Genomic DNA, 24,694 nt, shown 5'->3' on the forward strand with positions numbered 1-24,694 from the left:
GGCGGGGCGGGGCCGCTCGGGTGCCGCTAGTGCTGCCTGGGCGGGGCACGGGGCATGCTGCCCCTCTGGGATCGATCCTTGTGCCTGGTCAGGGTACCACTGTGCAGTCGACTGGGTGTTGAGGCTTTGAGACCTGGAGTTGCCATTTTCACAAATATAGGGCGGCTTCGTATTCTGGGATTTCAGATTGAAAAAAAGGATAGCAAAAAAGGTTTACTACAAGTATGTCCCATGCAATAGTTGGGAGGTACTTATGCTGTTACTTTTTAAATATTGTTTATCTGAAATTCCATTTCTATTTGATGTCCTAAGAAGTTGCACACCTTCCAAAATGCCCACCATAATCTCAGGGGCCTTTAAGGCATCTTGACTGCGTGAACATTGCCACTGTTATTCTGTCACTGTTTTCTCTTGCTGTACGGTGGGCACTGCCCTAAGTGCTTTGGTTTAGCTCAATACCTCACTGGTTTCATTTGGCAGACTGAGAAACTGACACCTAGAGAGTGACACAACTCTTGTAAATTAAGAGCGGCCGATGAGCAAGGCAAGCTGGAGTATGTCCACCTCAAAAGCCATTACACAGAACTACAACGGTCATGCATGCTACCAATCGGGATTTCAAGGTTGAAATGTTGAATTCAGATCTCCAAGGAGGGGCTGTTTTGATCAAGCACTACAGAGGTATTCCTAGGTTTTGCCAAGTTTGCAAAATTCTCAACATGTGGCCCACATTTGAAATGTGGCTAGCAAAACCAGGATGGCTGTTCCATGCCCTCAAACAGAGTCAGATAAAGGTCATTGTGATTCAGGATGGTAATGAGCTCCTATCTTCATCATAATATTACCACTTACAGTAGGTAAGGTCTTCAAAATTAGTTCCTCTGAGCTTCGGTTTCCCTACCTATCAAATGAGAACAATACCTAGGGTTATAGTGGTGATTCTCAACCTTCCCAATGCTTTGACCCCCTTAATACAGTTTCTCATATTGTGGTGACCCCAAATCATAAAGTTGTTTTGTTGCTCCATCATAATTGCAATTTTGTTGCTGTTATAGATCGTAATGTAAATATCTGACATGCATATGCTCTTAGGTGACCCCTGTGAAAGAATCATTTGACCACCAAGGGGTTGTGACTGATAGGTTGAGAACCAATGGATCATGGGGTTAATGAGAAACTTAGAAGATGTTATGATTTGAATATAAGATGTTTTTCAGAAGCTCTGTTAATTCCACTGGTTGAGAATAAGACCACTACCAAAACTTAAAGCCAAATTTGAAACACTCTTTAATTAAAGACTGACCAGAATGGCCTCTGGCCAGGTGCATCTCTGGGTTCCCAGGAAATAGCCATGAGTCATGGTTTTTCAGGGGCTTAAAGAAGCAAAACCCATAATTTACTGTACTTCCCATCAGGTCCAATCAGGAGCAAGTATACATCCTGATGTATTTCCTGCTCAGGTACCTCCTGCCCACATGTGACCACATCCGGAGCAGATGGGTCAAATAAACATAGGGCAAACAGGAACTTATTTTTAACTGCAAACAGAACTCTTAACCTTAAAGGTAAATTTTCCTATTTTGGTCTTCCATTTACTTGCAAGGTATATTGCTCTTGTTCCTGTTTTGGTCTCACAACTCATGCTGGACAGTTCACCCCAGCCAGTGACAGTATTTGGGGGGGGGGAGTTCAGAAGGTGGTGCCAAGTTAGAGAAACAAGTTCTTTTGGAAAGTGTGTCTTGGAGATAATTCTGTTCCTAACCACTTTCTGCTACTCAGTCTACTTCTCATCCTTTGTGAGCTGAGAACCTCCTCTGGCATGTACTCCCACCGTTGTGATGTTCTGCCCAAGTGCATGACCCAAGCATCTGAACCACCTGAAACAGGGCACGGCTATAAGTCCTTCCTCCCTTAAGTTGTTTCTGTCATAGCAAGGAGCAAAGTAGCAAGTACAGATGCATTTGTATGTCAAATCGCATTAAATAATAGCTCCAATGGCAAGTAGTGAGTAACCGAGGTATATTAGCCACGGTTATTGTTATTAATCTTTATACCTCTAATGCCCACATACAACCTGGACTTAAGGAGGGATCTGAGGAAATTTACAAGTGGAAGTGAATGACTGAGAGCCAAAGCCAAAATGATCCTGAGTGGTCCAGCCCCAGCCTAGTTCTCAGGCAGTAATTTTGTAGCTACCTCAATTTGTTAAACATGTAGATACAGTTTCTTTGCACAGCATATTTGAATGGGCTCTTTGAAAAATGAGAACCTAGGTAATCTATTGAGCCTTGGGCAGTAGATCAGTATTTATCCCCAGTATACACATGGACTTTGGACTCCCATCCAACAATGTGAGATGCCCTCTCACCCTGAACTCTTTGGGGAGGATCTAGGCCCTGCCCTGTATGAAATGACACTCTATGGACACCCCCAAGGAGGGCCTCACCCTCCCTGGGGAAATGAGAGGACATTGAGGAGCTTGGGGGAAGGGCACGGGAGGAGGGGAGGGAAACGGAGAGGGACCTGGAACTGACTTGTGAAGCAACCTTGTTTCTAATCTAAATTTAAATTTAAAAATAAATAATAAAAAAGAAAAGCAGAAAAAAGAAGCACCACACACACACAAAAAGAAAATTTCTGTTAGGTGTTGAGAAAGAATAGCTGAGCCTGAGCAAGAGACTTTGTCATTGGTACAAGAATGTGTGATGTGAGCCATACCTCTCTCCAGGAAGTAATTTCTGCTCAATGAAGGGATGATGCAGCAATGGGTACTAGGTTGATATTTACAATTACATCCCCCCTTTCCCACATCTCAGTTACAATAGCCACTTGTGGGTGTTATTTCAAAGCTTTTCTGAGTAAAGAAAAAAGAAAAAAGGAGAACCTTTACCAGGGGTGAGTAGGGAGGAAAGGGGTAGATTTTAGAATGGTGGAAGTCACTGGCTGGAATGCCACCCTGCTCCATGATCATCTTTATTAGGAACTAGAATGGATTATATCATTCTTAAACAGTAGGCCATCCCATCTTTCTCAGAAAAACACTGTTCAGATATCTTTTTAGGAGAAAGGAGCATCCTGTCTTCAGCATGTAGTCTGAATAACAGTATCACCAGCTCTTCCTGAAGGCTTCCTATGGCTGGAGCTAATAGAAACATGCTATATACTCCTCTCAGCTTGTGTTGGGTAGCAACTTCCTCCAAGTTGAAGCATTACATTCTAGAGGGAAGCTCCTGTCCTGGGCTGTGTGAGTGCCTCCCTCCATGAAGCAAGCAGAACAATTGTCTTCATTCACACTCCAAGGTATGAGGCAGCTGAGCTTTTGAAATTCTACTTTTTGCAGACCATTTGTCTCCTCCTTGCAACTGGGTTAGGAGTAGTCACCTCCATTGTTACAGCACCCATTGTAACACACTCCTGCAATCTACCTCCTTATCTTGTTTCTCGGTTGCCCCAGCTGGTGGAGCCAGTTGGTGGCCTGTGAAACAGCTGGGTTTCTAGGTATCTACTATGCATAGGAAGCTGAGGTCTGATTTACATAGAAGGGCCTTGCTCCAACAGATGGCAATATTCCTGGTGAGGCTCTGCAATGGATAATTTTGTGTCTACTTTATTGGGCCATAGGTTAAAACACTTGGTCAAACATCACTCTTCTGGATCCTCCCTCCCTCCCTCCTTCCTTCCCTCCTTTCTTTCTCTTTTTATTTTATTTTATTTTTTTGGTTCTTCATGACAGAGTTTCCCTGTCTACCTTAGGCTGGCCTGGCCTGGAACTCATTCTGTAGACTGGGCTAGTCTCAAACTCACAACGATCTGCCTGCTAAGTGGGCCACTATGCCCGGCTACTCTGGATATTTCTGAATTGATTATTTTGAATGAGTTTTATTTACCTATGAACTTAGTAGTTTCACCGTCCATAGTGTGGTGGGCCTTGTATTAGTAACTTTCTTAGTCAGTGCTCTATTGCTGCGAAGAGACACCATGACCACAGCAACTCTTATAAAGGAAAGCATTTAATTGGGGCTGGCTCACAGTTTCAGAGGTGTAGTCCATTGTCATCACGGTGGAAGCATGGAAACACACAGGCAGACTTGGTGCTGGAGGGGTAGCTGAGAGTCCTATATCTGGATCTGCAGGTAGCAGGAAAAGAGGACACTAGGCCTGACTGGAGCTCTTGATATATCAAACCCACCCCATTGACACACTTCCTCCAACAAAGTCGCACCTACTCCAACAAGATCACACCTACCTCCTAATCCCCATCAAACAGTGCCACTCCCTGGTGACCAACCATTCAAATATATGAGTCTGTGGGGAGTATTACCCAAACCACCACTGCAGTTACCTTTCTTTTTGCTGTGGATGTCATAGTGTGAATGAGAAATGTCCCCCATAAATCTTAGGCATTTCAATACTTGGTCCCCAATTGACAGCACTGTTTGGGAGGCTTGAGAGATGGGGCCTTATTGAAGGAAGTATGTCACTGGAGACTTTGAGAGTATAAAGACTTGCACCATTCTCAATCTGCTCTGCTTCCTGCTCACTAATCTAGATGTGATCTCATAGCTGTTCCTGCCTCCATGCCTGCTGCAACCATGTCTCTCTGGAACTGTAAGCCCAGATAAATCCTTCCTTCTATAAGCTGCTTCTGCTTCTGGACATGGTATTTTATCACAGCAACAGAAAAGTGGCCATACACCAGACAAGAAGCAATCCAAGTTTTAAAAAATTTTTATTTTGACTTACTATCTGAGGCAGGGGAAGCATGGTGGCAAGAGTGTGATGCAGCTGTCACAGTGCATCTGTAATCAAAAAGCAGAGAGAGATGGATGTTGGTGCTTGGTTCACTATCTCCTTTTCATTCAGTTCAAGATTTTAGCTCATGGATGATGATGTTCAATATTTAGCACAGGTCTGGCTTCTCCCTTCAGATACCCTACTCTAGAACCCTCCTGCCCTGAGGCTCGATTCTAGATCCTATCAAGTTGGCAGTCAGCATTAACCATCACAGGTATCATTCAGTCAGTCATAGGGCTAGATGGAGAAGAGACTGACCTCTTCCCATGCAAGGGGAATTCAGCCCAGCAGACAGCCTTTGAACTCATCCTGGGGTTGTCAGCCTGCCAGTCCACACAGTTGCTCCCATAATCACATGAGCAAATTACTTCAAGTAAGCCCACTTGTACATAAAGACACATGCCATTGGTTCTGTTTCTTTTAGTACAGACTATAATCCCAGAGTTGGGGGCATAGCTCGAGTTGGTGTCAACTGGAATGAAAGATGATGTGCTCACAGAAAGTTTAAGGAGCAGTTGAATGTACATATACCCCTCATCTGTAGGTGTCTGCTCAGCTCTGTGGGTACACATACCCCTCAGCTTTGCTCAGTACTGATTTGCACAGGGCATGGTATGGTTGGAGTCAGGACAGAGATGGTACAAGGTTTTCACTTCTGCAAATTAGGTCTCTGCCATGTATGTGCGTGCATGCGTGCATATTTTTGTTTGTGTACATGTGCACGAATGTGTATGCCACATGCCAGACAACAACAGTTGTATCATTCCTCAGGGGCTGTCCTAAATTTTTTGTGTGTGTGTTTGGTCTTTTTCTTGTTTGCTTCAGTTTTGTTTGTTTTGTTTTTAAGTCAGGGTCTCTCAACTACCTAAAGTTCACTAGGCTATCTGTCCAGTAAACCCCAGGGAGACCAGGGGAGTAGCTGTTCCAGATCAGGTACAACAGGACCCAGAATAGGGTCCAGGAGACCAGGTAGGAGGCTAAGAGCCCCAGATTCCTGTTCTTCTTCTCCACCCATGGGACAAGAACGAGGACAAGGAAGAGAAGAACCACCAGATTATTGGACTTGCTAGCACCCACCAAAGGGAACTCTGGTCCTCAGACCAGTAATGGGCTCTTTCTGCACCCACTAGAAGAAGAGATGGGAAAGAGACAATACAAAAACACACTCAGCAACAGAAAAACAAATATGACACCGCCAGATTCTAGAGACTCCACACCAGCAAGACTCCAACATTCCAATGCGAACGAAGCAGAAGAGAACGACCTTAAAACCACTTTCATGAAAATGATAGAGGCCCTAAAAGAGGATATAGGAAAATCCCTCAAAGAAATGGAAGAAAAAACAAACCAAAAACTGCAAGAAATGGAAGAAAAAACAAACCAAAAAATGCAAGAATTGGAAGAAAAAACAAACCAAAAAAGGCAGGAAATGGAAGAAGAAACGAAGCAAAAAATGCAAGAAATGGAAGAAAAAACAAACCAAAAACTGCAAGAAATGGAAGAAAAAACAAACCAAAAAAATGCAAGAATTGGAAGAAAAAACAAACCAAAAAAGGCAGGAAATGGAAGAAGAAACGAAGCAAAAAATGCAAGAAATGGAAGAAAAAACAAAGCAAAAAATGCAAGAATTGGAAGAAGAAACATACCAAAAAAGGCAGGAAATGGAAGAAGAAACAAAGCAAAAAATGCAAGAAATGGAACAAAAAGCAAACCAAAAAATGCTCCGCAGGCACTGGAGCACAGGCTTGGAAGCCGGCCTGTTTTCCTGATGCTGCCTCAGGAATAGCTGCTTCCCTGGACTCCCTGCCTCCTCTGGCTTCCTGGTCTTGTTGGTGGGAGAGAAGACCTGGGGTCTGGGGTGCTTGGCTCCCGCCGGGATTGGGAGCTCTGTGCAGTTCCCAGGCGATCTGCAGGTACTGGAACACAGCTCTGGCTTACTTTTGATTTGTTGTTTCAGTGGTAATGGTAATGGGTTGCTAGCAATAACACTCCCCCTCTCATTAGATATATTTTTGTAGACTTCCAAATTAGACCTGTACACTTCAGCAGCAATGTGAGCATGTGTCCTTTCACCCTTTAGAAGTCTCAATAACCCTCTTTGGGAGTTGTTAGCTTAGGTGATCTTTTTGTTGTTGTTGTTATTGTCAGAAATAAAACTATTTTGCGTGTCATAATATATAATTGTTCTTTGTAAGTTATCTACTAATCTATTTCATGTATATTTTCTCCTTTTATTACCAAGACAAAATAAGTTTTTTAGTTCTTTTTAAAGTTGAGCCCGTGGAGCCTGAGGTAATTTTCCTGGAGTCAGCCATCATTTCTTAAGATGGAAGAACTTAGTTCCCTCTTCCTGTTTTCTGCCCTTTGGTTTCAAGTTCACACTGCTACTCTTTAGAACTCTTCTGTGCTGACTTCCTTTCTTGCCTACATTTGGACTGTAAGAGTTTAAGTCTTCTATTTTGAAAGAATCTCACTATGTTGCCTACATTTATTTAGAACTCCTAAGTCCAATCCATCCTCCTATCTCCAACTCCCAAGCTCTAGGACTACAGGTATATATCACCCACACCCAACATGAGTCTCTTTCTTCTTTTTATTTTAAATTAGAAACAAGCTTGTTTCACTTGTCAATCCCAGTTCCCTCTCCCTCCCCTCACCCCCTTCCCTCACCAACCCCCAACTCCCCACCCAATCCCTACTCCATTCCCCAGGGAGGGTGAGGCCCTCCCTCCATGGGGGAATCTTCAGAGTCTGTCATTTCATCCAGGGCAGGACCTAGGCCCTCCCCCATGTGTCCAGGCTAAGAGAGTATCCCTCATTGTGGGATGGGCTCCCAAAGTCCATTTGTATGCCAGAGATAAATCCTTATCTACTGTCCAAGGCCCCATAGATTTCTGAGGCCTTCTCACGGACACCCACATTTAGGGGGTCTTGATTAGCCCCTTGCTGGCCTCTCAGACATTAGTTAGGGGTTCAAGAGCTCCCCCTTGCTCAGGTCATCTGTCTCTGTGGGTTTCACCAGCCAGGTCTTGACCCCTTTGATCATCACTCCTCCCTCTCTGCAACTGGGTTCCAGGAGTTCAGTTCAGTGTTTAGCTGTGGATGTCTGTCTCTGCTTTCATCAGCCACTGGTTGAAGGCTCTAGGATGGTATATAAGATAGTCATCAATCTCATTATCTGGGAAGGGCATTTAAAGTAGCCTCTCTACTATTGCTTAGTTTGCCAGTTGGTGTCATCCTTGTAGATCTCTGGAAATCTCACTAGTGCCATATATCTCCTCAAACCTATAATGACTCCCTCTATTATGAAATATCTCATCCTATGCTCATCTATTCTTCCCCCAACTCAACTTTCCTGCTTCCCCATGTAGTCCTCTCCTCTTCTCTTCTCACCCTCTCTTTTGCCCAGCTTCCTCTCCCCTCCCTCCATGCTCCCAATCTGCTCAGGAGATCCTGTACCATTCCCATTCTCTGGATATCTGGATATCTGCATATCTCTCTTAGGGTCCTCCCTGTTTCCCAGATTCTCTAGCAGTGTAATTGTAGGCTGGCACTCCCCTAATCCATTCTAAAATCCATATATGAGTGAGTAATACCATGTTTGTCTTTTTGTGACTGAGTTACCTCACTCAGGATAGTTTCTTATAGTGCCATCCATTTGACTGCAAATTTCAAGATTCCATTGTTTTTTTTTCCGCTGAGTAGTAATCCATTGTGCAAATGTACAACATTTTCTCTATCCACTCTTCAGTTGAGGGGCATCTAGGTTGCTTCCAGGTTCTGGCTATTACAAATAATGCTGCTATGAATGCCCTTGTATGAGTGTGCATCTTTTGGGTATATGCTTAAGAGTGGAATTGTTGGGTCTTGTGGTAGACTGATTCCCATTTTCCTGAGGAATCTCCATACTGATTTCCAAAGTGGCTCTATGAATTGGCACTCCCACCAGCAGTGGAGTAGTGTTCCCCTTTCTCTACATCAACTCCAGCATAAAGTGTCATTGGTGTTTTTGATTTTAACCATTCTGAAAGGAGTAAGATGGTATCTCAGAGTTGTTTTGATTTGGATTTCCCTGATGGCTAAGGAGTGTTGAGCACTTTCTCAAGTGTGTCTCAGCCACTTTAGACTCCTCTATTGATAATTCTCTATTTAGTTTTGTACCCCACTTTTTAAATTGGATCCTTTGGTGTTTTGGAGACTTGTTTCTTGAGTTCTTTGTAAAGTTTGGAGATTAGCCCTCTGTCAGATGTAGGGTTAGTGAATATCTTTTCCCATTCTGTGGCCTGCCTTTTTGTCTTGTTGCCTGTGTCCTTAGCCTTACAGAGCTTCTCAGTTTAAGGAGGTCCCATTTATTAAATGTCGACCTCAGTGTCTGTGCCACTGGTGTTATGTTCAGTAAGTGGTCTCCTATACCAATTTATTCAAGGATACCTCCCACTTTCTCTTCTAAGAGGTTCAGTGTGGCTGGATTTATGTTGAGGTCTTTGATCCATTTGGACTTAAGTTTTGTGCATGGCAATAGACATGAATCTATTTGTTGATGATGCTTTCTTTCTCCATTGTATGGTTTTAGCTTCTTTGTCAAAAATCCGGTGTTTGTACATGTGTGGGTTAATATTAGGGTGTTCCATTTGATTCCATTGGTCTACCTGTCTATTTTTGTGCCAGTACCAAGCTTTATAAAGAACTTGAAGTCAGGGATGGTGATGTCTCTGGACGTTGCTTTGTTGAACAGGGTTGTTTTGGCTATCCTAGGTATTTTGTTTTTCCATATAAAGTTGATTTTTGTCCTTTCAAGGTCTATGAAGAATTGTGCTGGGATTTTGATGAGGATTGTATTGAATTTGTAGATTGCTTTTGGCAAGATTGCCATTTTTATGCTGATCCTACCTATCCAAGAGCATGGGAGATCTATTCATCTTCTGGTGTATTCTTTAATATCTTTCTTTAAAGACTCAAAGTTCTTGCGATACAGGTCTTTCACTTGTTTGGTTAGTGTTACCCCAAGGTGTTTTATGTTGTTTGTGGCAATTGTAAAGGATGGCGTTTCACTGATTTATTTCTCAGCCCTTTCAGCACTATTTTATTGAGTATTTTTGTATCAATGTTCATGAGGGATATTGGTCTAAAGTTCTCTTCCTTATGTGTCTTTGCGTGGTTTGGGTATCAATGTTATTGAAACCTGGCAAAAAGTTTGGCAATGACCCTCTGCTTCTATTGCGTGGAATACTTTGAGGAAAATTGGTATTAGCTGTTCTTTGAATTTCTGGTGGAATTCCACACTGACCCATCTGTCTCTGGCCTTTTTTTGGCTGGGAGACTTTTTATGACTGCTTCTATTTCTTTAGGGGTTATAGGTCTATTTAAATTGCTTATCTGTTCTTGATCCAACATGAGTTTCTTAAGACTTGTCTTTGAGAATATGTGTCCATTTGACTTACAGATGGTTGACTTTCAGATGGTAGGCATCTGCAGGAGCTGAAGGACTGGGAGGAGGGCAATGGGGTAGTGTCTTCTGGATACAGCAGGGCTGTTGCAATCATGGACACACAGCAACTGTGACTGTCTGCACAGAAAAGGAGAGACGTGAGGGTAAAATAGAAACCATCTGGAAAGAGGGAGCAAGGTAGAAGAGAGAAGGGAATTAGAGGTGTTAATGTGTGGGTGAATATAATTACAGTGCATTGCACATGAAATTGTCAAAAATTATCAAATAAAAATATTCAATCGGACAAGAGAAGAATGCTACTATATATACACACACATATGTGCAGTTGCCCAACAATATTCTCAGGAGATTGGCTCTAGTTTCCCCACAAAGATGCCCAACCTGTGAACAATCAAGTCTATCATACAGGGTGACCTAGCATTTGCATATAACCTATGCAGCATGGTCCTGGATACTTTATGTTATTTATAGGTTACTGAAATGCCTAATACAGTAGGATACTAATGTATTAATAAATACTATAGTGTGATATCTAGGCTACCCAATAAAAAGGTTTGTGAATATGTAAAATAGACATAAAAATTCAAGTATTTTGATTTATGGTCAAATCTGAAGGTATGAATTCCATGAATATAGAAACATGACTGTATGTGTGTTAAGGAATAATCCTGTAAACTGTGATTATGTAGTACTCTCACTGGTTAATAAAGAAGCTGATTGGCCTATAGCAAGGCAGGATAAATTTAGGTGGGGAATCAATCTGAGGATACTGGGATGAAGAGGGCCGGAGTGAACGAGTCACCAGGAGATGCAGAGAGAGCAAGATGGTCGTGCTATACTGAGAATAGGTACCAAGACACATGACAAAGCCTTGATAAGAAAATATGGGTTAATTTAAGTATAAGATGTAGCTAGTAACAAGCCAGAGCTATCGACTGAGCATTTGTGATTAATATTGAGTTTTTGTGTTGGTTATTTGGGAAGCTGCCTGGGCACAGGAAAATTCCGCCTACTTATGTGTATGTGTGTAGTGTGTGTGAGGTGAAATTTCAACTGATCCATGATCCCACTTGAATTTTAAAATTGTCTCAAATGCTGTTCGGTTAAGTAAAACTATATGAAATTGTCTTATTTATAGGTTAAAATGGTTAAATGCCAGTCATTTATTAGGGTTCTTGTCCATGAATGGACAAGCAAACTACTGGTGCCCTGTCTGATAACTTCTTAGAATACTTGCCTAGAAACTGGGTCACTGTGTTGAAGAGTGCCTTCCTATTCCCAACAATGACATATGAGACTCCCTAATTTCCCATGCTTTTGCCAAATGGTTCTACAAGCCATGAGGGAAACCCTTGGCTGGCTAAGCCCATATGCTCTTCTCTCTGTTGGGATTTTCTGTGGAACTTTCATTCCCAGTTACCTCCCTTTGGGATCCCCTTTCCTCTGGCAACTAGACACACATAACTGTCTCCCTCACTTTCAGTGTATGAGGGTCATGCAGAAGCCTGACTGAATCTAAAATGTTACCATAGAATCACATGAAATGTGGTTTCTAACATTGGCCTGTGTGTTTAAAAGTCCTATCCATCACATTAATTATCCTGAGGTGGACAAGAGTTGTGAATACAGAGTGTTGTGAATAAAATAATAGTACAATGTAAAGTCAGTTTACAAGGTACCAGCTATGGTGTGTTAAATGTTAGCCTCTTGATGGCTCATCATTTCCTAAGATCTAAGTATCACCATTCCCACCTTCGGGGAAGGAGATGTTAATTGTTCATCTGGATGGTGCAGCTGCTGTCCCTACAAATCAAGTTTGCAGATTTTAGTACTTTAACACAACATATTTACTTACTACTTATAGATTTTCTTATTTAATGCATTTAATTTTAAAAACAGGGTCTTGTTATGTAGCACTGGCTGGCTGCAAACTGCCCTTCAGTCTCTGAGTGTTGGGATTGCAGGCAAACATCATCATGTGTTCTTCAACAATATTCTGCTATAGGCTTGCAAGAGGCTGAGATCAAGGCACCAGCTAGGGCTGAGGTCTCATGTTAGGGAACAGATCTCCTCTCAAGTTCACCATGTGATTGTTGGATACTTTCAGTTTCTCAAGGGCTGTTGGACTATGAGCCTTTGTCACCTGTTGGCTCCCTGTCCATGGTTCTTTCAAACATTAAAGCTCACACATGGAAACTTACTTCATTAAAGCCAGAAAAGGACAAAGCAAACTTCTTGTATAGCCTTATCACAGAAATGACATCCCATTGTCTTTGCTGTTTCTTTTGGTTAGAAACAAGTGCCAGGCTAGCTCAGTGGTGGTTGATATTGATTGTCCATGAGACAGGAACCACAATTGCCTAGGACAAAAACTTCTAGGCGTGTCTGTGATGCAGTTAGATGGGGTTATTTGGGAAGACCCATCCTTGATGTGGGTGGCACTATCCCATAGACTGCACTATCATACTGAATCAAAAAGGAAATGAGGGTTGAGCACCAGCCATTCATGTTCTCTGCTTCCTGACTGCAGAGGCGATGTGACCTGAGCCTTTGCTGCCCTGAGTGGCCACCATGATAGACTGCCTGTGTCCTTGAATGGAGAGACAACTTCCTTCCTTAAGTTGCTTTTGTTGCAGGTAAATAACAGAACTCGGGCTTGAAGCCACACCCTGAAACTCTGAAGCTCCCCCAGTTAGCCGCTATGCTCTTTTGCCTCGGATGAATTAACCTGCTTATTTCCCTAAAAGATTAGTGCTGTTAGTCTCATATGTACCCCAGTGCTTTTTAAAATGTGTTATACTTTTAAATTTAATCTTCCAATTCAGAAGGAAGCTGAACAATCCAGCAGAGGGGAACACACTTTCTAGTTTTACAGATTACATCGAGAGTTAACCTTTAATCATAAGGCTTCTAACACCAAAATCTGACCCCTAGCCATTAAACACAGCCTTCCATGTGAGTCTTAGAACATCTGACCAACTTGCATAAGGAGAAATAAAAATCAAGCAAATTCAAAGTGGAGAAGCCAAGTGCCTTGAGAGAGAGAGAGAGAGAGAATTAATATTGTCCGTGCCTTTGTATTTAGCATCTGTAACTAAATTTTGAATTGAAATGACTAACCTTGACAAACCTCTTTAGACTCAGCCATACCTCTGTGTGTAATTTGGTTTTCAGGGGAAGGGGGGACTAGTTCATGGGGGCCTCTGCGGGCAGAGGTATATATTAATTTACTGAAATGTTCCTAGCAACAGAAGTTGTTTTCTTTTTCGCCCCCAAATCCTCCGAGTAGAAGCAAACAGAACTGATGACAAGAAATCTAGAAAATGGTCGATATATTTTAGTTTCCTGTGAGTGCAATTTGTGCTGTAAGTATATTCCATTGCATTTACCAATATGAAGTCAAAGTGCTGTGATTTTTAAAAATCTAATGACAAACATGAATTACTGTGCTTTTTTTTTCCTTCAAAAACTAACATATGGAACAGCAGGTAAATGCGCTCATGTCTTACTGCCTAGGGATTGTTCTGGCACTTCAATTGCATTTTCCTTGCAGGGTGATTTTTCTTATTATCTGTTTCCATATTATTTACCTCTGCATGCATTCAGAAGTTAGCCAGCTCAGTTCCTTCTGGGAAGCAGCAATGACAATAATAGCAGTTATTAGCATTTTTATTGATCACTCTCTATGTGCTCATTCTTCCCTATGCATTTTATATGTTTGTGTGGTATGTAGTATATGTGCAGGAGCATTGACTGAGATACAGGCACTTGCAGCCAAGATTTTGTGTGTCTTAGTGTTGGGGATCAGCACTCTCACCCAATGAGGTACCTCCTCAAACTGAAATCAATACATTTTCCATGCAACACATCATTTTTTCATAACAATCCTAAAATTTTGTTTCCTTTTTACTGGTTACAGAAATGGAACTCAAGGCTCAAAGAACATATGTAACTCATCCACAGTGCACAGGTATTCATTAGGAGGGCAGGATGTGAGGCAGTGCTCTTCAGAGTGTAGTGGACTGCCTCTCTGATGTCACTGCACATATAATTAACGAATGAGTGAACAATTTGGATGTCTCGTGCTCTCCTTGGAAGAGTACAGTATAGGAAGCCCTCAGTTCTGAACATTGCCATTGAGAAGGCAAACATTGGGATCAAAAAGGCTTGAAGTCCAATTCAAAACTGTAGTTTCTTAGCTGTGTGATCTTGGCCAAGGTTACAAAACGTTGATAACTCTGCTTTGACAGAACCCAGGAGTTATTATTGTGCCTACTTCTTGCAGTGGATGTGAGAGTTTCCTGAGGATATACATGCAAAATGTATGATGCCTGGTATTATGGGTGAAGATATGGGATTATATAGTGCTGACAAGTTCTGCTTCTGCCATTTATTACATCTATGATCAGTAATAAGTCATTTAATCTTCTGAGACTCAGTTGTTCTATCTATTAACTGGGCATCATGATAATACCTTGGCATGGAGGATGCTTCTAAAAGGGTTGAATGGAAGACTCCAAATGTTACCTGGGAGACATTTGGCAATGCCTGGAGCCATTTTGGTTGTCAGATGTGTGTATGTGTGTTACAGTTATGCATATTGGACCCTCCTGGCATGTAGTGAATAGAGACCAAGGGTGTTGCAAAACGTCCCATAGGCATAGGACAGCCATCTACAACCAAAAATTATGTGGTCTGAAATGTCAGTAGTTCCAACCTCAAGATGGGTCACTGAATGTGCATTTCATATACAAGGCCCAAGAAATGTTAACAGTGATTATTTCATGTCCTTTGGAGTTTCCATTTTCCTCATTATTTTTAAAGGTCCTTCCAGCTTTAGAATTCTCCTATTCAGCATGTGGTAAAACATAGATCCAGCTCCATATTCGAGTCAAGAAGGGTATAAATACTGTGTCTTGAGTAGGCTTTCATCAAGATGAGTTGGAAGCAATGATCTATTTTGGTGAGATAGAAAACACTGTTTTAAAAATTGAAGTTTTATAAAATCTTACTTTCAAGTGGTATTTGAAAGTAGTCTTTACTGAAGCTGCATTCCTACTTTATGTTAAAAAGAACAATTCTAGGTTTCATATTTGTGTAATAATCTCATTCCTATTTGCAAGGGCATTTACAAAATGAAACTCACTATTTTCATTTCTGAGAAAGGAAATGATAAATTACCACTGATTTTTTTCTAAAGTGTTATGGCTATGCGCAAACTCATATACTCTTCTTAAGAGTTACAGGGCCAGATGTGGTGGCACATGCTGGTAATATATGTCAAAGAGGCAGAAGCAGGAGGATCAGAAATTTGAGGCCAGTCTCGGATATACATTAAAAATATATGGGACCACATTGAAGATGGATTAGAAAAATGGTAAAGTCAGAAGTCGGGAGTACTGAAGCAAAACAATGTCTTGAGAATGACAGGACGGCTTTACTCATGAACCTACAGTAGCTGTGTCTGCACAAAACCTATGCAAGATCAAGCTAGTCACCACTCCAACAAGGAAGGAGTTGGGAGTCATTAATCCTCATGCCAAATTGAAGAGCTATTTACAGTTGATGGCCTCTGGGGTGGGGGGAACAGTCAGTTTCTTTAAGCTTATGGCCATGCTGCAGTGGATGGTCTCACACCTATGAGCTTGTTGGACTTAATGAAGTAGATATGACCTGAAGTTAGGAGGATTAGGGTGAACCTGAGAGGGGTAGGAGTGAGTGTGATCAAAGTATGTTTTATTAAATTCTTTAAAAATTAATAAAAATATTATATATATTTAAAAAGAGATCTCCCACAAATAAAGTTATGGGGCCTGGAAAAATGATGGCCTGGCAGGATAAAGTACTTTCCAAGCAAGCTTGATGGCCTGAGTTTAGTTCCTGTGATGATTTGAATAGGAATGACCTCCATGGGCTCATATGTTTGAATGCTTGGTTGTCAGGAAATCTTAAGGAAGATTAAGAAGTGTGACCTTGATCAGCTCTTCCCAGCCCCAAACCCCAGCGAGTCCAGCTTCTGAGATCCCCCGCCCGATGCCCATCCCCTTGACCTTCGGGGCCACTCCTGGCATCCAGAAGACCCGCCCACACAGGAAAGACATCAGCTCTTCCAAGCCCCAAACCCCAGTGAGCCCAGCTTCAGGTGAGATTGGGTCTCCAGCTGGGATCCTCCCCCCACTCCCATCCCTTGATCTTCCGGGCCACTCCTGGCATCCAGAAGACCCGCCCACACAGGAAAGACATCAGCTCTTCCAAGCCCCAAACCCCAGCTAGTCCAGCTTCAGCTTCAGGAAAGAAGGAGACCAGTGGAGACAGAAAGACCCCACCAGCATCCACTGGAAGAAGAGATGGGAAGAAGACAGAATAAGAGCTCACTCAGCAATAGAAAGACCAACATGACCCCACCAGAATCTAGGGATCCAACACCAGCAAGACCTGAAAAGGACTACATAGACGAAGGAGAGGAGACAGACCTTAAAAATTATTTCATGAAGATGATGGAGACCCTCAAAGAAGAAACGAGGAAATCCCTTAAAGAAATTGAAGAAAAAACAAACAAAAAAATCCATGAAATGGGGGAAAAATTCAAGAAATAAACAAATCTCTCAAAGAATCTAAAGAGCACCAAGAAAAAACAACCAAAAAAATGAAGGAAACAACTCAAACAGTTGAAGGATTGAAAGCTAAAATAGAAATGATAAAGAAAACACAGAATGAAGGGATGCTGGAAATAGAAAAGCTGGGTAAACGATCAGGAACTACAGATGCAAGTATCACCAATAGAATACAAGAGATAGAAGAGAGAATCTCAGGTGTTGAAGACTCATTAGAGGATATAGAGTCGTCAACCAAAGAAAATCTCAAAACCAACAAATCCTTAACACAAAATATCCAGGAAATAGGGGACACCGTGAAGAAGCCAAACCTGAGAATAATAGGTATAGAAGAAGGCGAAGAAATACAACTCAAAGGTACAGAAAACATATTCAACAAAATCATAGAAGAAAACTTCCCTAACCTAAAGAAAGATATGCCTATGAAAATACAAGAATCTTACAGAACACCAAATAGGCTCAACCAGAAAAAGAAGTCACCTCGCCATATAATAATCAAAACATCAAACCTACAGAGTAAAGAAAAAATATTAAGAGCAGCTAAAGAAAAAGGCCAAGTAACATACAAAGGCAGACCTATCCGAATTACACCTGACTTCTCAATCGAAACGATGAAAGCCAGAAGATCCTGGACAGATGTCCTACAAACGCTAAGGGAACAAGGATGCCAGCCCAGACTACTATATCCAGCAAAGCTCTCAATTACCATAGATGGAGAAAACAAAATATTCCATGACAAAGCCAGATTTAAACAATACGTATCCATGAATCCAGCTCTACAGAAAGTGCTAGAAGGAAAACCTAGATCCAAGGAAGATAACTACATTCACAAAGACACAGGCAAGATATAATCCCACTCTACAAAACACCAAAAGAAAAAGGGAGGAGAAATTACACAAAATAACTTCACTAACAATAAATCAAGCACAAACAAGAATCATCAATCAATGGTCATTAATATCCCTCAATGTCAACGGCCTCAACTTGCCTATAAAAAGACACAGACTAGCAGAATGGATACAAAGACAGAACCCTTCCTTCTGCTGCATACAAGAAACATATCTCAACATCAAAGACAGACGTTACCTCAGAGTAAAGGGTTGGGAAAAGATCTTCCAATCAAATGGTCCCAAGAAACAAGCGGGTGTAGCAATCCTAATATCTAACAAACTAGACTTCAAATTAAAATCAATCAAAAGAGATAAAGAAGGACACTTCATATTCATCAAAGGAAAAGTACATCAAGATGAAGTGTCAATTTTGAACATCTATGCCCCAAATACAAAGGCACCTACATTCGTGAAAGAAACACTACTAAAGCTCAAAATGCACATAAAATCTCACACACTAATAGTAGGAGACTTCAACACTCCGCTCTCACCGCTAGACAGGACCTCCAGACAGAAACTTAACAAAGAAACAAAAGAACTAATAGAAGTTATGACCCAACTGGGTTTAACAGATATCTATAGAACATTCCACCCAAATACAAAGGGATATACCTTCTTCTCGGCACCACATGGAACCTTCTCTAAAATTGACCACATAATAGGAAACATTGCTAATCTCCACAGATACAAAAAAATTGGAATAAACCCCTGTATCTTATCAGACCACCATGCATTAAAATTAGAATTCAGCAATAACACAAATTGCAGAAACCCTACAAACTCATGGAGATTGAACAATGCACACTTGCACCATCCCTGGGTAAAGGAACAAATAAAAAAAGAAATTAAAGACTTCCTCAATTTCAATGAGAATGAAGACACAACATACACAAACTTATGGGACACTTTGAAAGCAGTGCTGAGAGAAAAGTTTATAGCACTAAGTGCCCACATGAAAAAACTGGAGAACAGTCATACTAGAGAATTAATAGCACAGCTGAATGTCCTAGAACAAAAAGAAGCAAACTCCCCCAGGAGGAGCAGACACCAGGAAATAATCAAATTGAGGGAGGAAATCAATCAAGTAGAAACCAGGAAAACACAGAGAAGAATCAATGAAACAAAGAGTTGGTTCTTTGAGAAAATCAACAAAATAGACAAACCTCTGTCTAAACTAACCAAAAGACAGAGAGAGAGCATGCTGATTAACAAAATCAGGAATGACAAAGGGGACATAACAACGGACTCTGAGGAAATCCAGAGAATCATCAGGGCATACTTTGAAAATCTGTACTCCACAAAATTTGAAAATATAAGGGAAATGGACAATTTCTTGGATAGATATCACTTGCCAAAACTAAATCAAGAGCAGATAAACAATCTAAACAGACCTATAACCCCTAATGAAATAGAAGCAGTCATCAAAAGTCTCCCAAACAAAAAAGCCCAGGCCCAGATGGCTTCAGTGCAGAATTCTACCAGAAATTCAAAGAAGAGCTAATTCCAATACTCCTCAAAGCATTCCACACAATAGAAGCAGGAGGCTCACTGTCAAACTCTTTTTACGAGGCTACAATTACCTTGATACCCAAGCCACACAAAGACACAACTAAGAAAGAGAACTATAGACCAATTTCCCTCATGAACATCGATGCAAAAATACTCAATAAAATACTCACAAACCGAATTCAAGAATACATCAGAAAAATCATCCACCATGATCAAGTAGGCTTCATCCCAGGAATGCAGGGATGGTTCAACATTAGAAAATCTATCAATGTAATCCACCATATAAACAAACTGCGAAAGAAAAACCACATGATCATCTCACTAGATGCTGAAAAAGCCTTTGACAAAATCCAGCACCCCTTCATGATAAAGGTCCTAGAGAGATCAGGGATAACAGGAACATACCTGAATATAATAAAAGCAATATACAGTAAACCAACAGCTAACATCAAACTAAATGGAGAGAAACTCAAAGCAATTCCTCTAAAATCAGGAACAAGACAAGGCTGTCCACTCTCTCCATATCTCTTCAATATTGTACTTGAAGTTCTAGCTACAGCAAGAAGACAACAAAAGGAGATAAAGTGGATACAAATAGGAAAAGAAGAAGTCAAACTTTCACTATTTGCAGATGATATGATTGTTTACATAAGTGACCCAAAAAACTCCTCAAGGGAACTCCTAGAGCTGATAAACACCTTCAGCAATGTGGCAGGATACAAGGTAAACTCAAAAAAATCAGTGGCCCTAGTATATACAGATGATGAAGTGACTGAGAAAGAAATCAGAGAAACATCACCCTTTACAATAGCCAAAAACAGCATCAAATATCTGGGGATAATGTTAACCAAGGAAGTGAAAGACCTGTATATCAAGAACTTTGTGTCTTTAAAGAAAGAAATCAAAGAGGATACCAGAAAATGGAAAAATCTCCCATGCTCTTGGATTGGTAGGATCAACATAATAAAAATGGCAATCTTGCCAAAAGCAGTCTACAGATTCAATGCAATCCCTATCAAAATTCCATTCAAGGACCTGGAAAAACCATTAATCAACTTTATATGGAAAAACAAAAGGCCCAGGATAGCCAAAACATCCCTATACAATAAAGGAACTTCAGGAGGCATCACCATACTTGACTTCAACCTCTATTATAGAGCTATAGTCCTGAAAACAGCTTGGTATTGGCACAAAAATAGGCAGGTAGACCAATGGAACCGAATCGAAAGCCCTAATTTTAACCCACACAACCTATGAACACCTGATTTTTGACAAAGAAGCTAAAACTGTACAGTGGAAAAAAGAAAGCATCTTCAACAAATGGTGCTGGCATAACTGGGTACTGGTATGCAGAAGACTGCAGATAGATCCATGTTTATCGCCTTGTACAAAACTTAAGTCCAAATGGATCAAAGATCTCAACATAAATCCAGCCACACTGAAACTTTTAGAAGAGAAAGTGGGAGATACTCTTCAACGAGTTGGTACAGGAGACCACTTCCTAAACATAACACCAGTGGCACAGGCACTGAGATCGACAATTAACAAATGGGACCTTCTGAAACTAAAAAGCTTCTGTAAGGCAAAGGACACAGTCAAAAAGACAAAAAGGCAGGCCACAGAATGGGAAAAGATATTCACTAACCCCACATCTGACAGAGGGCTAATCTCCAAAATTTACAAAGAACTCAAGAAACAAGTCTCCAAAACACCAAAGGATCCAATTTAAAAAGTGGGGTACAAAACTAAACAGAGAATTCTCAGTAGAGGAGGCTAAAATGGCCAAGAGACACTTAAGAAAGTGCTCAACATCCTTAGCCATCAGGGAAATGCAAATCAAAACAACTCTGAGATACCATCTTACTCCTGTCAGAATGGCTAAAATCAAAAACACTGAAGACAATTTAAGCTGGAGAGGATGTGGAGAGAGGGGAACTCTACTCCACTGCTGGTGGGAGTGCCAACTCGTACAGCCTCTTTGGAAATCAGTGTGGAGATTCCTCAGGAAAATGGGAATTAATCTACCACTAGACCCAGCAATTCCACTCTTAGGCATATATCCAAATGAGGCAAATTCATACAACAAGGGCATCTGCTCCACTATATTCATAGCAGCATTATTTGTAATAGCCAGAACCTGGAAGCAACCTAGATGCCCCTCAACTGAAGAGTGGGTGGAGAAAATGTGGTACATTTACACAATGGAGTATTACTCAGCAGAAAAAAAATCAAATCTTGAAATTCGCAGGGAAATGGATAGCACTGGAAGAAACCATCCTGAGTGAGGTAACCCAGTCACAAAAAGACAAACATGGTATGTACTCGCTCATATATGGTTTCTTGAGAGTCTGGGAAACAGGAAAGAACCTAAAAGATATGCATATATGCATAGTACCCAAGAGAAGAGGATTGAGACAAGATCCTCTGAATGGATGGGGAACACGGTGAGGGGTAAGGGGGAGTGGGAGCAGGGAAGAAGAGAGGGGGAGAAGAAAAAGACAGAGTAGGTCATGGGGGAACATGAAGTTGAGTGGGTGGGGGTAGAATAGGGGGAAGAGGGAATCATAGGTTAGAAGACAGATCAGGCACCAGAGTGACCTCCAGTGATCTAAAGGGATAATACCAATTGGCAAGCTAAGTAATAGTGGAGAGACCACCTCGAATGCCCATTCCTGATAGTGAACTTAAATGTCTATAACCATCTGGGAGCCTTCATCCAGTGGCTGATGGAAGCAGAGGCAAACACACAGTTAAACACTGAACTGAGCCCAAGGAACCCAGTGGCAGAGAGAGAGGAGTGATGAGCAAATTGGCAAAGAATGGGCTGGCAAAACCAGCAGAGACAGCTGATCTGAACAGGGGAGAACTCTTGGACCCCAGACTGACAGTGGGGAGGCTAACATGGGACTGATCTGGACCCCCCCAAATGTGAGTGTCAGTGAGAAGGCCTGGGCAACCTAAGGGGCCCTGAGCAGTGGATCAGTGTCTATCCCTGGAATACAAACAGTCATTGTGTGCCCATAGCACAAAGAGGTATGCTCTCTCAGCCTGGACTCTTAGGGGAATGCCTAGACCCTACCCGGAGTGAAATGGCAGACTCTAGATAACCCCTATGTGGAAGGAATTGGCAATAGGGTGGGAGGCTGGGGGGAAGGGGAGTGCGGGAGGAGGGGAGGGAGAGGGAACTGGGATTGACATGTAAAACAAGCTATTTAAAATTAAAATAAAAAATAATATAAAAAATAAAATTAATAGAAGTGTGACCTTGCTGGAGTAGATATGGCCTTGTTGGAGGAAGTGTGTCACCCCCATTAAATGCTTTCCTTTATAAGAGTTGTCATGTGTAGTCAGACTTTACATCAGGATTGTCGGCTTCCCAATAATGACACAGAGACTTATTATTAAGTATTAAGCTCAGCTATAGCTTGGACTTGTTCCTAACTAGTTCTAACTAGTTCTTTTTTTTTTTTTTTGGTTTTTCAAGACAGGGTTTCTCTGTATTGTTTTGGAGGCTGTCCTGGAACTAGCTCTGTAGACCAGGCTGGCCTCGAACTCACAGAGATCCGCCTGCCTCTTGCCTCCCGAGTGCTGGGATTAAAGGCGTGCGCCACCAACGCCCAGCTCTAACTAGTTCTTATAACTTAAATTAATCTATTTCTGTTAGTCTACATTCTTTTATGTGGCTCAGTTATTTTTTCCTCTGTACTGCCATGGTGCTTCCTATGAATCTCCTGGAGTCTCCTTGTGTAAAGAGAAGCTTTTTCCTTGAGAGAAGCCTTCCCGCCAGCCTGGTTCTAGTGCCGCATCAGTCCCAAATAAACACACAGGAGGCTATATTAATTATGAAGCTGTTGGCCTTGCTTGTTTCTTACTGGCTAGCTCTGACTTAAGTAATTACCCCATAATTGTTAATCTAAGTATTTCTCTTACCGGAGAATAGTTCCGGGCTTCCTACCCCATGGCGTTACATCTTGACTCTCTGTTTCTCCTTCCCAGAGTTCTCCTGGACTCCTCGTCCCACCTATCTTGGTTCTCTATAGGCCAACAGTGATTTATTTACACAGGACTTCCCCAACACCCTTGCCTCTCTTCCTTTCTTCTTCCCACTTTCCTCTGTGCCCAGAAATCCTGCCCAGCTCTTGGCTGTTCAGTTTTTTATTAAACCAGCCAGAGTGACACTTCTTCACAGTATATGAAAAGGTTATTCAATAACAGCTGTGATCTCTTCACAGCAATAGAAACCTTAAGAAAAATAGCAACTCCTATAAAGGAAAGCATTTAATTGGGGCTTGCTTGCATTTCCAGTGGTTTAGTCCATTATTGTCATGGTAGAGAACATGGTGCCTTATAGGCACACATGGTGCTGGACAGAGCTCTATACACACATTGGGCCTGTCTTGAGCATTCGAAACCTCAAAGTTCACCCCAGTAACACACTTCCTCCAATAAGGCTACACATCTTAATAGTACCACTCCCATAGTAAATAAGAGTCTCAACACTATTTAAAAGTCCAAAGTTCGAAGTCTCTTCTGAGATTTATGTAACCCCCATAAAATCAAATGAAAAAACAGATCACATACGTCCAACATCCAGTGGAACAGGATATCCATTACCATTTCAAAATGGAGGAAAGGGAGTATAAGGAAGAAGTACTGGACCAAAGCAAGGCTAAAAACCAGCTGGGCAAACTCCAAACTCTGTATTTCCATGTCTGATGTCAAAGCGCTCTTCAGATCTCCCACCCCTTTCAGCTTTGTTGACGGAAGCACACTTCTCTCTGGTCAGATTGCTTCTCTCACTGTTAGCAGGTCTCTAAAGGCTCTGGCTTCTCCGACATGTTGAAGTCTCTAAGGTAATCCAGGCTTTACCTTCACAGCTTCATGCTGTGGCCTCTCTGGGCCTCCATTCAGAGACATCCCTGACACATGCCTAACCTCAGTGGCTTTTCTTAGTTATGGAGGGAGATTCCATAACCCTTTTCTTGTGACCTTGATTCTAAAGCCAGAACCACATGGCCAAAGCTGCCACATTCTGCTGTTTGCCAGGGCTAGAACATGGCCCTCTTGTTCAAATACATTTTCACTACCTTTCTATTTTTTATGGTTTCCTTCACTACCTAAGTTTAGCTATCCTGGAACTTCATCTGTAAACTAAGCTGGCCTGGAACACAGAGATCTGCCTACCGCTGCCTCAGGAGTGCTATGACCAAAGGTGTCCTCAATCATAGCCAACCCTCAAGTTTTCTTTAATTCCTTTTCACAAAGTTAGAAGCTTAGCTGGGTGGGGCCTTACCCTAAGGTCACCACTCCATTTATGCCATTTAGCATCAGCTTTTTCATTAAACATTTATCTCCTCAAGCTCTGGATTTGACTTCACTACACTTCACAGTGTTCCTCTTCTCCTTAAGGTATACATTTTCTATTTCTCCTTTCTCAG

At 41.6% G+C, this 24,694-nt stretch overlaps 1 long non-coding RNA gene across 1 annotated transcript in view; it reads right to left on the reverse strand.

The window, feature by feature from the left end:
- Positions 1-4,713: 4,713 nt before the first annotated feature.
- The window catches only part of LOC121133831, a 100,189-nt gene continuing 80,208 nt past the window's right edge, over positions 4,714-24,694 (reverse strand). The window contains exons 3-4 of the long non-coding RNA XR_005870832.1: positions 10,236-10,360; positions 4,714-4,799 (exon numbers count right to left, since the gene is read on the reverse strand). This is a non-coding gene — a long non-coding RNA (uncharacterized LOC121133831). The remainder of the gene's footprint in view (positions 4,800-10,235; positions 10,361-24,694) is intronic.

Source organism: Mesocricetus auratus, unplaced genomic scaffold, assembly GCF_017639785.1.
Source record: "Mesocricetus auratus isolate SY011 unplaced genomic scaffold, BCM_Maur_2.0 Super-Scaffold_100024, whole genome shotgun sequence".
NCBI lineage: Eukaryota > Metazoa > Chordata > Mammalia > Rodentia > Cricetidae > Mesocricetus > Mesocricetus auratus.